The sequence below is a fragment of the Canis lupus genome, chromosome 15 (assembly GCF_003254725.2).
Source record: "Canis lupus dingo isolate Sandy chromosome 15, ASM325472v2, whole genome shotgun sequence".
In the NCBI taxonomy this organism is placed as follows: domain Eukaryota; kingdom Metazoa; phylum Chordata; class Mammalia; order Carnivora; family Canidae; genus Canis; species Canis lupus.
The window spans coordinates 41,120,945-41,138,537 of NC_064257.1; the positions used below are offsets into that span (position 1 = coordinate 41,120,945).

At 35.1% G+C, this 17,593-nt stretch overlaps 1 long non-coding RNA gene across 4 annotated transcripts in view; it reads left to right on the forward strand.

Annotated features, from left to right (window-relative positions):
- Nucleotides 1-1,074: 1,074 nt before the first annotated feature.
- LOC112654389 (uncharacterized) overlaps nt 1,075-17,593 on the forward strand; it is a 118,774-nt gene continuing 102,255 nt past the window's right edge. For all 4 annotated transcript variants that reach the window (XR_007402329.1, XR_004805154.2, XR_007402330.1 and 1 more), the window contains exon 1: nt 1,075-1,437. This is a non-coding gene — a long non-coding RNA (uncharacterized LOC112654389). The remainder of the gene's footprint in view (nt 1,438-17,593) is intronic.

Here is a 17,593-nt window from a genome sequence, read left to right on the forward strand (position 1 = left end):
GGGCTTGTCAAAACACAAACATCTCTCAGTATTATGAGGGCTTTGGAATCTTCATTAATCTCATGGCTTTTGAATAGTTGTTCCCTATAAGCCTCTTGGAATCTTGCTTTGTGCATACATAACTTAGTATTTATCCAGAGACTAAAAGGGATCTTTATGTAGATATATGGGGCTATTCACAGCTGTGGTACATTTCCTTACAAATTTCACTTTGCTTTCTCTACTCAGCAAGGTTTCTGCTGTTTGTGATCTGCTGTCTGTGCTACTATTTGTAAAATGCTTCCAGGCAGAAAGCCAGGAAGAATATGAAGTTCACCTCATGCTTTGTTTTTCCTCTCAAGAATAACACCCGTATTGTTTTTGTCCAATGCCTAAAGCAATTTCTTCATGTATTTTTGTTCAACTTTTTTTTATTGAGGTATAACTGACATAGAACATTATGTTAATTTCTGATATGCAACATAATGACTTAATATTTGTATATATTGTATAATTATTTTTGTTCAATTTTTGAGTTATTATGGAGGATGAATATAATACCAATGATTTCATTATAAATATACAGTATATAATATATATAGCTATACATTATAATAATACATATATACTGTACACACATACATATACATAATTGTACATTATATACTGTATATATACATATAAATTATATGTATAAATTATATATACATTATATACTGTATATAATGTTTTGAAGTGGATGAGATCTAAAAAGTTAGTTTCGATTGAGAGGAGATAAAAGGACTGAGCCTCTGGGCAACTTTAAAATATCAGGGAGATGAGGAATAATCAACAAATTCAGAAACATCAAATGGGTAGGAGTAAAACTAGTAGAGTGTTGTGACCCAGAAGTCAAGTGAAGAATATGTTTTAAGGAAGAGATGATCTTCCACTGTGCTACCCAGTGCTGATCAGTCAAGTAAGGTAAGAATATGAACAGATTATTATTTATCAAACACTGGAGTCATAATGACTTTGACACCAGAAGTTCTATTGGAGTAGTGTGGATGAAAGCCTGACTGGGGTGGATTCCGATCAGAATAGGGGGTGGGGGTGGAGGGAGAATTGGAGACAAAGTTTGGGGACTTTGTAAAATTAAGAATATAAAGATTATGAGGAAAGGAATGTAAATACAGATAGTAAAGAATATAGAGTAATTCTTTGTCCTTGAGTATTTGATAGAACATTAGTTGGAAACCACTGGATCTGAGCTACTTTAGATGGAGGGGTATTCCAGGAATATTCTGTTAAATGTTCAACAACTGGGTCTCTGAAAAGAAAAAGCCCTGATTTGTAGTGTTTGCCAATTTCTGTGATGTAAATATTTCCATCATGGGACATTTCAAGCTACCAATGTGATGTCACTGAACACAGAAGTGTTACATACGATCCACTCTCCAGAGCTCAGCATATCACCAGGTATATATTCACTTTTTCCAATTTATTGTATAACTATTGGTCTGTTAAGATTTTCATTTTACTTATTCTTGAATTAGTTTTATCAATTTGTGTTTTCCTGAAAAATTATTCATTTCATTTTAGTTATCTTAGGCTGTTACTGACAATAGAGAAAACATAATGAAGGCTGTGAATTATTTAGGAATCACAAATATACAAAATTTTGTTTACACCCTTCGTTTGTGTGAAAATATAGTAATTATAGTATAACGTAAGAGAAATCTTTGTGGAGAACAGAAATATGTCTACTTTCATTACTCTGTCAGAAACAAATTGCATAATATATAAAAAAGTATGATCAGAATTTTAATATATTATATCAGATGTATAAATAAGATGTAATAGGACTTTTAACATTAAAAAGGTTGATTGAACAGAAAAAAGACTTAAATTGAAAATATTGGAAGGAACCTTGTCTTTTGGTCTACTTCCTAGGAGATTTCTTCAAGTTTATCTTCTAACCCTCTTTTCATTTATCCTACCATATTTTTAATTTCTAAAATTTTTTTTCATCATCTTGTGTTTGTTCAAGGATACATTATCTTATCTTATGGAAGATATTAATTATATTTTGGAGGTTTTCTTCTGCTTCTAGTATTGCCTCTTTTCCTCCAAATTTCTTCTTCTGCCTTTTGGTTTGCTTTTTCTCTTTAGGGTTATAGTCTTTCCTCAAACATCTGTTAAGCTTGGTAGTTCCACCATATTTAAGAGCTCTGTATCTCTGCGTGTGTTTTAAATGATGTGCTTCATGGCTGGGTGATAGAAATAGGCCATTTCTTTGGGAGAAGACACACACATACACATATGTAAAATACACATGTATATATTTTTTCAGTGATCCAATTTCTCCAGAGAAAAGTTCTTTAACCCATTGCCTGACAGTTGTAAAAGCCTGGCTAACAGTATTCTGGGAAGCAAGTTAAAAATGGGGGCTCCCAAATACCACCACTTGTATATTCTTTCTAATATTCTCCCCCTACCTTTTTTTTGTTTGTTTGTTTGTTTTAGTATCCATCTTACTCCAATTCTCAATGAACCATGTGTTTCTAACTCCAGGATCCACTTGGTTAAGTATGTAAGAGAAGAAAGCCTTAGTCTTCTGTCAAGGTAGGGGAAGAGTGGTCACTAGCTGGTAGTATGAGATGGTGGTCCAGGAATCCTACTGCTTCATCTTTGGACTTTTTATTCAGTTCACCCATATTTAGTTCTAACTACACACTCTCTGGAATACATGAGGATTCAACTTACTGAGGCTGCTTTGGATTCTGCGGCCCAAATTAGTCTGGGTCTGGGGTTCCTTTATGGCCAGTTTACTTTCAGCTTTCTTTGGGCCATTGCTCAGTTCTACTTGTGTTTCTGCTTTCTCGTTTCCAAATTTGTGTGGCTTTCAATTCCTCTGCTATTTTCTTTAATTATGCCTGTGACTACCTATCTTAAACTTTTAAGTTATTTTAGTAAGGTTTCAGGAGAGGTAAATCACTATTAACACTAACTTCTACCTACTCTCTTTAATTATAAATTGACTAAGTTTTTTTCTTATGTAGGGCTACCTTCTCTCTGTCTCTTCCTCACTATCTCTCTCCCTGTCTGTCTCAACCTCTCTCTGTCTCTGAATTCAGAGCCCTTTCAACCTTAGGCATGTCTTTGTTAGCACAGAAATTGTTTTTATTATATAATTGATTACAGTACATTTTATTTTTTTTAAAAAGCCACTTTCTGTAACATCTAACTCTAGGATTATCTTCTCTGTGAACCAAATATGACCTCCCCCAGCAGAGCCAATCTCTTCATTCTCTGTATTTCCATAGCACTTTGAATAATCTTCTGTTGTAGCACTCATCACAGTGTTTTGCCAAGTAAGTTTTGTTTTGTATTTCTCCTCTGACTGTAAAATCCTTGAGGCATATTTTATGTAGTCAGTATATGCTACGGGAATGAGCAATTGAAACAGTATAGCCTAGAGAGGTTTCTGATAAGGTGAAGAGGTACAAATAAGAAATGAAATTAGTTCCCAGATATAGAATTATTAGGCTAAACTATAATGTAAACCAAGATCCAGAGATACAGAATCATATAGAAGTGTTCATGGCAGCCTTGCTTATTATGATAAGAAATGGTAAACAATGAAGGAGTGGTTAAGGATACTGTAGTATATTCATTTGATGATTATCCTCTTACTAATAAAAGAAAATTTAGAAGAATTTCACATGTGAAAAACTATGTGATAGAGTGTTAAGTTTAAGAAGCAAAATACAAAATTTTATATGTAGCATATTTAAAAAAACCCTATACACAGAAAAATATACTGGTTGTGTTAGGGTAGTAAAAATATGGGTGGTTTTATTATATTATCCAATGTTTTAATAAAAAATATATACTGTTTTAATAGTAAAAAGAGAAGAAATGAAAAAAATCATAAAAATGAGAAAATTTGTTATAGCAAGTTGAGAACTTCCCAAGTCACACTCCTAAGGTTGATTAAAAGGGAGGGCAGGAAAAGGCATGAAAAGAAGGGTTCAGGAGCATTTATCAGAGATCAATGAATGAAAAGCTTTTACTGAGTAAAAAGAACATGTGCATTGTGTTGTGAGGAAAAACCAGTAAATGACATTAGGTGGGAAAGCAGTCCTTCACAGAATGCCAATGAATTCTTTGAGATGAGCCTCAAAATTCTTAAATTGAGCCTCAAAATTCTTCCTGCTGTTCACTGACTCTTTTAAAAAGGAGGCCATGGTTTAATATGAGACCTGGTAGTTTGGGAGCATTGAATCAAGATATCTGGTATTGAGCACAACTGAGGATGGGTGGATGGGGATTTCATGTATTTCTGTATTGATGAAATAATTTACTGTCCATGTTTTATCTAATATGTTGGGTGGTCGTTAGGGAATGGAGTTGCTCTAGGAGTTCTACCTTGGCTCACAGTGTCAGAGAAAGCTTATTAACATTTACCAAATTTAAAAGTTTTGTCTTGTAATCCTTCTTTGACTGTAAAATTCCTTTAGAGTGCTTATTTTTGAAGTATAGGAGAAAATAATTATGCATCCAATTTCAGCAAATATTCTGTGAGTATATTATTTTAAAGTGAGGATACATGAGAATATGGTGGACAAATGATAGAAATGCACAATAGTTGTTCAATAGTTGGTTACCTGTATGGCATGCTGAGTGTTTTGGGCAGGAAGATAGCAACCAGTTAGCTATCACCATAATTTTAAAGTAGTGATATGTGTAAATGATATTTTTAGATATCTGTAGTAACTATAATGTGATATGAAAATATTTGTGGGGCATTGAGGAGGGCAATGTGATGTGATGAGCATTGGGTGTTATATGCAACTGATGAATTATCGAACACTACATCGGAAACTAAGTATGTACTATGTGTTGGCTATTGAATTTAAATTAAAAACAACCTGAAAATATTTGTGATTTCTTTTGGTGACAAAGTTATAAATGCTGCTAATATTGCTTTGATTTATTGCCTCTATTTATACTCAAGGGAAATAATCAAGTTAGAGTATAGTGAAGAAGAAAAGATACAATTTTTTTTCTCCCACCCATGGTCATGAAACTCTCAAATTCTACCCTTGGATCCAAGATTTAACACATTTGCCTTATATTTTTTATTCTAGTCTCACTCATGACCCTCAACTATATTAGTCATGGATGTTTAGACAATAACATTGGAGCCAATCTTAATTCCTTCTCTGCTGTTGTGCTTTAGTTTAATTGGTATTGAATCCTGAAGAAGGTGTTTTCAGCAAAAGTGTTTGATTTTAGATGGTGAAATCTAGAAGAATGAACCAGGCCAGAAACCATGGAGTCTGGTTGTTTTCAGATCTAAAAAGTGACTTGCTCTGAGAACAAACTTGCCCTGCTTTTCTTCAGGACTTGAGAAAGGTTGAGCTGATTTTTGTTTTCATGTTGAACCTTTTTCTTTGTCGACCACAGGAAAAGATCTGAATCAATGACACATGGTGGATATTTGGCCCCCAGAGGTATAGTTAGCCCAAAAAAACTATCCTGCAAAGTACAGTCTGAATTTATGGTTTTAATCAAAGCAACTGATCTGGATTTGTTTAGTTTTTTTTTTTTCATGTTAATGGAGATGGTGTGTGTGTGGGGGTAGGGGTGGGGGTGGGGGTGGGAAGAATCTTTATTTCTGCTGTAGGCTTAACTGTAGTCAGAAAGCTGTAGTGAACCCTAATCCTGTCATCTGTGTTAGGTTTTTCAAATGTATAAATTTAAGGTAGATATATTTGAGCTATATATAGTATCAACTATTATAATGGAAAATAGCTTTATGATGCTTAGATCTAGTGTTTCTTCTAAATATTATGGCTTTGAGGCCATCCTTATAACTTAAAATCATAAAATTGAGCACATTGTTCATAAGTGAACACATTGTACCTAATTCTCTCTATGCACTGTTTCCTGGGGTTTGGAAAAATAACAAAGACTCTTACTTGTGTGGGTTTCTTAACTGAGAACAAGGAATAGGAACTTAAGGTTTGAGTTTGAAAGTTCTCTGGTTCCACTTTTGTTACACAGATAGGTCCTAATAAGTGCGAAATGCGTATGAGAGAAAAAGACTGCTTTTAAAAGGAATCATTTTAAATGGTGACAAAATTTTAAGATAAATAATAAAATTTTTTAAAATTAGATCATTAGTTTGAAAAAGAAATACAATCACTAAAACAAGTTTATTTTACTTCACATTACAAAATATAGCTTCTTAACTACATATTTACTTAAAACAAGAAATGAACAAAATGTATTTTTGGCATACATTTTCTGACAAATGGTATGATAGTAGGATATGACATTTTTATCTTCATGTTTTAATTTTTTTTAGAGTTATCATGTAGAGTCTTTTTTTTTTCAAATAATTTCAAGGGCTTAATTACTTTTCCCAACAGCTTTGTTTCATATTTTTATATTCAGATTATCCTCTTTTAGGTGCCTACTTTGTTTTTTCATTTTGTAAGATCTAAATTTCCCTTTTCTTTTTTTCAAAGATTTTTTATGTATTTATTTGAGAGAGGGAGAGAGAGAAAAAGAGAGAGAGAGAGCATATGAGAATATGAGGGGGGAGGGGCAGAGGAAGAAGAAGAAGCCCACTCTCCACTAAGCAGGGAGCCCCATGCAGGCTGGATCCCAGGACCCTGCGATCATGACCTGAGCCAAAAGGCAGATGCTTAATTGACTGAGCCACCCAGGTGCCCCTAAATTTCCCTTTTCAATCTATTTGCTTTGTGTTGTCAAATGTTAAGGAGTCTGAATTTCCATGAGGGTAGATGTTAGTGTATTATGTGGGAAAGGATGTTGAGCGGTAACTAATTTTATAGGTGTCTGGTGCTTTCCTGAAAAATTTCAGGTTATAACTATTATTGCCCTATACATCCTCATAACTGGGGTAGAGGGGACTCATCTACCAATTCCCCTTTAAAATATTAATGAAGGCACTAGAAGAAATATGAAGTTATGAAGTACAAACCTCTGGTTTATCAGCCAAAGATTGGCCTATACTGGGATGAATTTCCAATAATTGAATTGCGGAATTGACCCTGAGGAGGAATATGTAGGTGAGCAGGTAAATAGTAGGATATGTCTACCCCCTTCCCATGATGTCGTCTACTTTGGAGACAGGGAGCTTTCACTGACTAGAAGGCAAAAGTGAGTAAGAGAGTGTCTTTTGCCTTCTATCTATATCTTTTCTAAAACCACCCAGGACATTAGCTTTTATCTTGAACCCCATGTCATGTCTCTTTCAAATAGTATTTTGAAAATTCATTTAGAGATGAAAATTTGCTATAATGCGCTATATTGTGCAATGGACAGCCAGAGATGTTTTGTGAGAGGACATGGGAAGACTATAGTAATAATGATTATATAAATCAATACTGCTATTATTGCTAATAACAATAGTGGCTAACATTGAACCCATACTGTATAGTAGGGACTCACTAAGAAACTTACCAGGTCTTCACAACAACCCTGTGAGGTAGGTTACTGTCATCATCTCCATTTTACTGATGAGGAAACTGATAACATGGAGAGGTAGAATGACTTGCCCAAAGTCACATAGCCAATAATCAGAAGGTGAAAATTTGAACCTAGGTATCTGACTACAGGGTCCATAGGAACCACTGTCTTGCTGGCTCCCCATAGAAAGGAAGGGCAGAGACCACAATGGTTGTGAGACCAGATTACTTTAAGTTAGAGGTGTTACATGTTTGGATTTCACAGATTAATAAGAATACTAAAGGCATTGGAGCTTTGCTTGTCAGGAGGAAAGTTGGCCCTGGGATGCTTTCCTCAGGTAAGTGATGTAACATGTTAGAAAAAAGACATGTGTTCTTAAAAACCAGAACTTAGGTGAAGTTAGAAGATTCAGGGTATAGATAAAATATTTTTGAGAAACAATGAGAAAGAATGGGGCTGCTTCTTGTTTTACCAGCCAAGAAAGATCCCTCAGGGCTGAGAGGAAGAGATGTTGTACTGAGGGGTATTGATGAAAGCAGAGAGTCTAGGGCTTCTCAGAGGGAGGGGTCCTGCTCTCTGTTGTCCAGGCTGACAGCTGGGAAGGTGTCAGACCTTAGAGGAAGCTTAGGGATGGGATGGGAGATGAGCTGGATGTCATACCTTTCGTACCCAAGAGGATAAAGCCATGTGAGACTCACAGAGAGTCATGCAACCAGGAGGAAAAAGAATCCTGTTCTATTCTCAGCATGGTATGAAGGAAGCAAAGAGAACTGAAGACCCTGAAGCATCTGTTTAAGTAGGAAAGAGGACAGCTTTGTGAACTGATGACTGAAGAGCAATTGGGATAATGGATGTCTCCATGGATCTCTGTGTAGGGAGGTGATTCCAGCCCTAGATCTGCTCTTCCCCCTCCACTGCAACCAACGTCAGCTCCCCAGAACTTACACTCAGCCCCACAGAAGAGAAATGTAGCTGCAGCTCCAGATTTGTAAAATTTGACCACTATCCTGACAACATTTGTGTGCTCATTTATTCAGGTTTGCATGCTAAGATCCCTAGTTACCATGCTGCTTAGTCTCCAAAGTTTTGTTATGTTTCTGTAGGTATTCCTTAGTGAATCTCTCTAGAAAATTATGTCATACCCAAATTGCATAGTTTAGTCAAGCACCAAAATGTACTTACATGTTCTCCCCTCCCCGCAAACTTTCATTCATTCATTTTAAAGCAGGTAATATGTGTACTTAACAGACACACACACAAAAAAATCAAAAGGCATCAGTGAGTATACAATCAGAAGTAAGTCTCCCTCCTATGTCTGCCCCACAGTCTTACCACTGTCGTCAGTTTTTTGTTTCCTATCATATCATGTGTACCTATTCTCACATGTACAGTCTAAAAACAAACCCACAGTCATATTTTACACACTGCTCTATATCTTGCCTTTCTGCATGACAAGATGTCTTGAATATTATTTCATGATTGTATTTGACATTTCATCCTAGAGATGCACTATGATCTATTTGAGCAGTTGATGGGAATTTATTTTATTTATTTATTTAAAAAAATTTTTTTAATTGGTGTTCAATTTGCCAACATATAGCATAACACCCAGTGCCCATCCCGCCAAGTGCCTCCCTCAGTGCCAGTTGATGGGAATTTAGATTGTTTCCAGATTTTTGTTACAAAGAGTAGTGCTACAATGAATTGTCTGTACATATTTCTTTGCACATTATTTGAATATATCTGAGTGATATTACTAGGAGTAGAACATAGGAATGACAATTATATACATTTAAAATTTTAACACACTCTCAGTGGCTCTCACAGATCCCTTTTTTTTTTTAAGTCAAACCATGTTTAAAAGAGTTGGCTCTAAGCTCCTTGGATGCTTGAAGAATGCTGAGACACAGGGAAAATCAGTTCCATTTCTATTCTTTACAACCATGCTGTAAAGAAAATCTTATCATGAGTATTCATTTGTACAGTCAAGATTCTTTCTTAGGCTTCTCTTCAATAGGAATGAAACAGTCTTAAAGTTTACATTTTGCCTCAGTGTAGGAAATTTTAAATAGCTGTAATGAATGGAGAGTAGTTCTGGAAATTTTTTTTCCTAATGCCTTTCAATGCTACTTTACTTTCAGTTATCCCTAAGGGAATATAGAAATCTCAAATGCTATATAGATTTTTTTTTCATATTCTCATAAACACTGTACCCCTGATAGCCATTGACATTATACCCACTTCTCATGTGACGTTATTATGGTTGACTGCATGGATTACATTAGGGCTAATTGATCATTCCTGACTACTTGATAGTTATTTGCACAATACATATGGGATGTTTGTTTGGCTTCATTGTATTTTGAAGATCTTTCATCATTTCAGTAGTACAATGTGATTATTTGATGTTTTGTAACAGTTACAATAACATAGAAGTTAAAAAAATGATTATTTTTTGTACTAAAAAAAAAAAGGCAAAATGGTAACAATGATGTTACATGTGTGTCCTCAAATGAACTCTCAACATATGCAAAACATTATGGTGACTATGTGAAATTCCCACCTAAACATATGAATGCCTGTTTCTCCTTTTATCAAACTTAAAGTTTTTGTCTCATTTGATAAGTGAAAATGAATAGCTCATTGTAGTTTTTCATTTTATTTAAAAAAATTAATTTGTATTTTCTTCTGTACTTTTTTCTTTTTTATCCACTCATGATCTTTGCTCACTTTTCTCGCTGATTTTTGTTTTACATGTTCATGAAATACATTATACATTTTATGAACTTAGCCCTTTTGTAATATGTGTTGTGAATGTTTTCTTCCAGTTTGTTGTTTGTACTTTGTCTTCATTTCTTTAGACAATTTAGACTTTTTTTATTAACATATAGTTTAATTCATCAATTTTTTATAGTTTTAGTCAGACTTCCCTTACTCAATTGATTTTCTTTTTAAACCTCATGCTTTCTTTTAGTACATTTTTATGCTTTTATTTTTCTGTTTAAATCTTTCTCAGTCAGGAACTTATTATTGTAAAGGGAAAAGCAGAATTGCTGTGTTTATGATGTTCCATTTATAACTTTTTAAGTTCCTGATGAATCATGTGCAATGGAATAAGATTCTACTTTGTACCTTCAAAATCATCTGTTTGAATCACTTAACTTACTTGCCAAAATAAGTTTTGCAAGAAAAAAAGTCTTCAATATACTTTTTCATACTGCAAAAATAGCCATCCACTCTGGGTGAGTTAATTGTAACAAGACTGGAGTGGGGAGAAGGTCAGGGGGAGTGTTGGACTGTTGTAAACATAGAAAGCAAACACAAACCATGACAAACATGGTTTACAGTTTCATGTGAACAAAGACCATTCTCTAGGACCAACATTATAAAAAATGTAGTTTCCTATAACAAGACTTTATATTTTCAACATCTTAAAAGTCAATAGTCCTTGAAATTATTAAAACAGACCTTTGAGTATTATGGGAACACTTGTTCTGTAAACTTAAGTAGAAATTTAACTTTAAGAAAACATGATATGAAATAAGTATAGTTTTATTTTAAATTTTATGGTAACTGGTATATAAATATTATCTAAACTCCTTAATTATCTGGCTAGAACAAAGAGTAGTGGCTAACCCAATGCTTTGCATTTTTAAAAGCACTCATGTTAACTCAAAGTTTCTTCTTAAATAATGTTGAAACACATTGCTATCATTACAACTATTATTTTAACCAAGGCTGAGTTAAAGACCTTGGGCACAGAGTAATACACTCTAACTGATATGAATAACAGACTTAAGTTTTATGACATTGCAAAAGATTGCACTTTGAATTTAAATTTAACAGTTGATGAAAACTCTGTTGCAAGAATATTCTGTTGTCCAGCTTACTAATTTTTATCATAAACTTTAAGAAATTTAGTTTTTAATTACACTATTACAAAATAGATAGGCATCCAGTTTTGAAAACTATAAATACAACAGGTAAAGCTAAAATCCCCTTTTTCTCTACTCCTTTACCTGTTTTCTTCTCTGCTAAAACCCCAGCCCCAGACTGTTGGAAGTCTGATGCCTCTGAATTACTTCTTTATTCAACCCTATACTTCCAGCTGAATTACTTCTTTATTCAACACTATACTTCTATATCTATTCATATTGAAAAATGAGATCTTGTCAGTTTCTTTCAATTGTTGCACAATATTTCATCAAATGGAATGCTACATAAACAGTCACATTCCTCTGTTGATGAGCATGTAGTTTCCTTTCAGCTTTTCATTTTTATGAATAACATTGCAGTTAATATGCTTGTAAATGTCTCATGCACCAATGATTTTTTATTTTGTTCATTTTTTGAAGATTTTATTTATTTATTTATTTATTTATTTATTTATTTATTTATTTATGAGAGAGAGAGAGAGAGAGAGAGAGAGAGAGAGAGAGAGGCAGAGACACAGGCAGAGGGAGAAGCAGGCTCCATGCAGGGAGCCTGATATGGGACTCAATTCTGTGTCTCTAGGATCAGGCCCTGGGCTGAAGGTGGTGCTAAACCACTGAGCCACCTGGGCTTCCCTGATGATTTTTTTAAAGGAGAAAGTTCTAAAATAGGAATTTTGAGGCTATAAGGTCTGAGCATTTTGAGTTACTATACTGTCAAATTATCCACCAAAGTGGCTGTACTAATTCCTACTTCCATCAGTAGTGTATAAGAATTTTGACTTCCCCGAAATCTTTTCAACATTTGATTTTGTCAAACTTTTAAAATTATTGTTAATTTGGTGAATAATGAGACTTGTATCTCATTATTTTAATTTGCATTTCACTGATTACTACCGAGTTGACTATCTTTTTATATGTATACTGGCCATTCAAAGTTTCTTCCTCTATGAATTACCTGTTTTATCTCCTTTGCTCATTTTCCTTTTGGGCTTCTTTTTTTTTTTTTTAATTTTTATTTATTTATGATAGTCACACAGAGAGAAAGAGAGAGAGGCAGAGACACAGGCAGAGGGAGAAGCAGGCTCCATGCACCGGGAGCCCGATGTGGGATTCGATCCCGGGTCTCCAGGATCGCGCCCTGGGCCAAAGGCAGGCGCTAAACCACTGCGCCACCCAGGGATCCCTGGGCTTCTTTTTAATATCAATTTTCAGATTCTTATAGGATTGTTAGAATTCTTTGTATTTTTCCAGATATTAATTCCTGTCATGTTATTTGGGTTTGGAACTATTTTATCCATGCCTATTGATTATTATGGTATCTTTGGATATGTGGATTGGTATCTTTCATCATTCCTGGAATGTTATCAGTCATGTATTTCTTCAAATACTGTCTTTATTACACAACTCTTCTCTCCTTCTCCAATCAAATTAATCATTGCTCATCTCTATCTTCTATTTGTCTCCACTCCTTTTTTATTTTCTATATTTCTCTTTCTCTCTATGCTACATTCTGGGTGATTTATTATGGTCTGTTTTCTAGTTTAGTAATTCTCTCTTTAGCTTTGTTCAATCTGTTGCTAAATGCATACAGTTGAGGTATTAAAATTAGATATTCTATTTTCATTTTTTTCATATCTTGTAGGTTATATAATTTCCAATTCCTTTCAGATATTTACAAACTTGACCTTATTTCTTTAAACTTTGCAGGTCTATTTGTTATATAATCTCCATTTGATTATTCCAATATGTGACATTTTTGTGGATCTCTTTTTGCTGGCTATTTGTATTTCTATTTTCACTCATGGTATCATGTTTCCTTGTGGGCTTGCTTATTTTTGATTATGTACTACCAATCGTCCTTGAAAAATTATTTGTGAGGATTCCCTAGGGCATAGGGTAAAGTTTTCTCCTCTAGTTAAGATTTGCATTTGTGGCTGTCAGATCCCCAGAGGCATAACAGTGCAGAACCACTTTAAATTTACTGCTTGAGGTTTCCTGGACCACCCCACTGATGTGAGTTAGGGCTGAAAATCTATGCAAGAGATCATTTTTGGTTACCATTTTTAAGAGATAGGTTTTTCTTATTCTATTTTCCCCCCTCTGTTTTGTTCAGCATGAAATCCCACCCTCTCAAGTTCCCTGCATGTGGGTTGTGGTTAAGAAGGTGTGTTTACTTACTTCAGAGTTTTAGTTTAATGTGCTTATCTCCTGTATGGTTCCTCAGGTCTGGTGGAGTCTGAACTTTGACTTATCTACTCCATGCCTCTTTATGTTATCTAAATTGCAGTTCCATCTTATCTGGATCAGCAGATGTTCTGGAGGTGGGGTGGAGGTGGGTGGGAAGCAGCTTTGTGGCTGTTTACTTTTCTATATATCTGCTTTCTTCTAGAGTTTGTCTTGGCATCTCATTCTTGATATCCTTTGAATTCTTTGATGTTTCTAAGAAAATGGTTTTAATAATTAGAGTCAGGTATGAATAAACCAGCCTTCCATTTCTGTAATTGGAGGTTGTAGGGAATCTTCTAAATTCATCTATTTGCTTTCTTTTTCCTTGAAATTCAAGAATGAAACCAGGATATTTTAAGATGTCAACTTCCAGAAACTAATTTTTCCTGGTACAAAATAAATCATTTTGTTTTATCGATTTCAAGGGTTTTGTTCCTTGATTAAATAAAATCTTCATTTTATTGCACATTTATCACTGCTGTTCCATTTCTCCCAATTTTTGCTTTAGGAACTGAGTCCTTCATGTCTATGATTTTCATCTTTTTATTTTCAACTATTAATGCTTTTGCACTTTCTTTTTTTTTTAAATTGGAGTTCAATTTGCAAACATATAGCATATCACCCTGTGCTCATCCCAAATGTGCTCCCCTCAGTGCCCATCACCCAGTCACCCCAAACCCCGCCCACCTCCCTTTCCACTACCCCTTGTTTGTTTCCCAGAGTTAGGAGTCTCTCATGTTCTGTCATCCTCACTGATATTTTCACTCATTTTCTCTCCTTTCCCCTTTCACTATTTTTTATATTCCCCAAATGAATGAGAACATATAATGTTTGTCCTTCTCCGATTGACTCATTTCACTCAGCATTAATACCCTCCAGTTCCAACCACATCGAAGCAAATAGTGGGTATTTGTCATTTCTAATGGCTGAGTAGTATTCCATTGTATACATACACCACATCTTCTTTATCCATGCATCTTTCAATGGACACCGAGGTACTTTCCACAGTTTGGCTATTGTGGACATTGCTGCTATAAACATTGGGGTGCAGGTGTTCTGGCGTTTCACTGCATCAGTATCTTTAAGGTAAATCCCCAGCAGTACAATTCCTGGGTCATAGGGCAGATTTATTTTTAACTCTTTATTTTTAACTCTTTGAGGAACCTCCACATAGTTTTCCAGAGTGGCTATACCAGTTCACATTCCCACCAACAGTGCAAGAGGGTTGCCCTTTCTCCACATCCTCTCCAACATTTGTTGTTTCCTGTCTTGTTAATTTTCCCCCATTCTCACTGGTGTGAGGTGGTATCTCATTGTGGTTTTTATTTGTATTTCCTTGATGGCCAGTGATGTGGAGCATTTTCTCATGTGCATGTTGGCCATGTCTATGTCTTCCTCTGTGAAATTTCTGTTCATGTCTTTTGCCCATTTCATGATTGGATTGTTTGTTTCTAGGTTGTTGAATTTAATAAGTTCTTTATAGATCTTGGATACTAGCCCTTTATCTGATGTGTCATTTGCAAATATCTTCTCCCATTCTGTAGGTTGTCTTTTAGTTTTGTTGACTATTTCTTTGGCTGTGCAGATGCTTTTTATCTTGATGAAGTCCCAATAGTTCACTTTTGCTTTTGTTTCCCTTGCCTTCATGGATGTATCTTGCAAGAAGTTGCTGTGGCCGAGTTCAAAAAGGGTGTTCTCCTCTAGGATTTTGATGGATTCTTGTCTCACATTCAGATTTTTTCATCCATTTTGAGTTTATCTTTGTGTATGTTGTAAGAGAATGGTCTAGTTTCATTCTTCTGCATGTGGATGTCCAATTTTCCCAGCACCATTTATTGAAAAATTGTCTTTTTCTTCCAGTGGATAGTCTTTCTTGCTTTGTCAAATATTAATTGGCCATAGAGTTGAAGGGCCATTTCTGGATTCTTTATTCTGTTCCATTGATCTATGTGTCTGTTTTTGTGCCAGTACCACACTGTCTTGATGACCACAGCTTTGTAGTACAACCTGAAATCTGGCATTGTGATGCCCCCAGATATGGTTTTCTTTTTTAATATTCCCCTGGCTATTCGGGGTCTTTTCTGATTCCACAGGAATCTTAAGATGATTTGTTCCAACTCTCTGAAGAAAGTCCATGGTATTTTGATAGGGATTGCATTAAATGTGTAAATTGTCCTGGGTAGCATTGCCATTTTTACAATATTAATTCTTCCAATCCATGAGCATGGAATATTTCTCCATCTCTTTGTGTGTTCCTCAATTTCTTTCAGAAGTGTTCTATAGTTTTTAGGGTATAGATCCTTTACCTCTTTGGTTAGGTTTATTCCTAGGTATTATATGCTTTTGGGTGCAATTGTAAATGGGATTGACTCCTTAATTTCTCTTTCTTCAGTCTCATTGTTAGTGTATAGAAATGCCACTGATTTCTGGGCATTGATTTTGTATCCTGCCACACTGCCAAATTGCTGTATGAGTTCTAGCAATCTTGGAGTGGAGTCTTCCAGGTTTTCTATATACAGTATCATGTCATCTGCAAAGAGGGAGAGTTTGACTTCTTCTTTGCCCATTTGATTGCCTTTTATTTCTTTTTGTTGCCTGATCGCTGAGGCTAGGACTTCTAGTACTATGTTGAACAGCAGTGGTGAGAGTGGACATCCCTTTCTTGTTCCTAATCTTAGGGGAAAGGCTCTCAGTGTTTCCCCATTGAGAATGATATTTGCTGTGGGCTTTTCGTGGATGGCTTTTAAGATGCTGAGGAATGTTTCCTCTATCCCTACACTCTGAAGAGTTTTCATCAGGAATGGATGCTATATTTTGTCAAATGCTTTCTCTGCATCTATTGAGAGGATCATATGGTTCTTGTTTTTTCTCTTGTTGATATGATCTATCACATTGATTGCTTTACGAATGTTGAACCAGCCTTGCATCCTGGGGATAAATCCCACTTGGTCATGGTGAGTAATCTTCTTAATGTACTGTTGGATCCTATTGGCCAGTATCTTGTTGTGAATTTCTGCATCTGTGTTCATCAGGGATATTGGTCTATAATTGTCCTTTTTGATGGGGTCTTTGGTTTTGGATAAGGTGATGCTAGCCTCATAGAATGAGTTTGGAAGTATTCCATCTCTTTCTATCTTTCAGATCAGCTTTAGTAGAATAGGTATTGTTTCTTCTATAAACGTTTGATAGAATTCCCCTGGGAAGCCATCTGGTCCTGGACTTTTGTGTCTTGGGAGGTTTTTGATGACTGCTTCAATTTCCTCCCTAGTTATTGGCTTGTCCAGGTTTTCTATTTCTTCCTGTTCCAGTTTTGGTAGTTTGTGGTTTTCCAGAAATTTGTCCATTTCTTCTAGATTGCCTAATTTATTGGCATATAGCTGCTCATAATAGGTTTTTAAAATCGTTTGTATTTCCTTGGTATTGGTTGTGATCTCTTCTTTTTCATTCATGATTTTATTAATTTGAGTCTTTTTTGTTTTTAATAAGGCTGGCTAATGGTTTATCTTTCTTATTAATTCTTTAAAAGAACCAACTCCTGGTTTTGTTGATCTATTCCACAGTTCGTCTGGTCTCTATTTCATTGAGTTCTGCTCGAATCTTTATTAATTCTCTTCTTCTGCTGGGTGTAGGTTTTATTTGCTGTTCTTTCTCCAGTTCCTTTAGGTGCAAGGTTAGCTTTTGTATTTGAGTTTTTTCCAGTTTTTTGAGGGATGCTTGTATTGCGATGTATTTCCCCCTCAGGACTGCTTTTGCTGTATCCCAAAGATTTTGAACAGTTGTATCTTCATTCTCATTAGTTTCCATGAATCTTTTTAATTCTTCCCTAATTTCCCTGTTGACCCTTTCATCCATTTTCATCTTTTGGTTTATATTGTATGATAGTCTCTCATGTTTGCCTACCACATAAGTGATTTCCCCCTCCTGTAGTGTTGTTACTATTTTAATTTCTGCTTCTAGTCATGTTATGA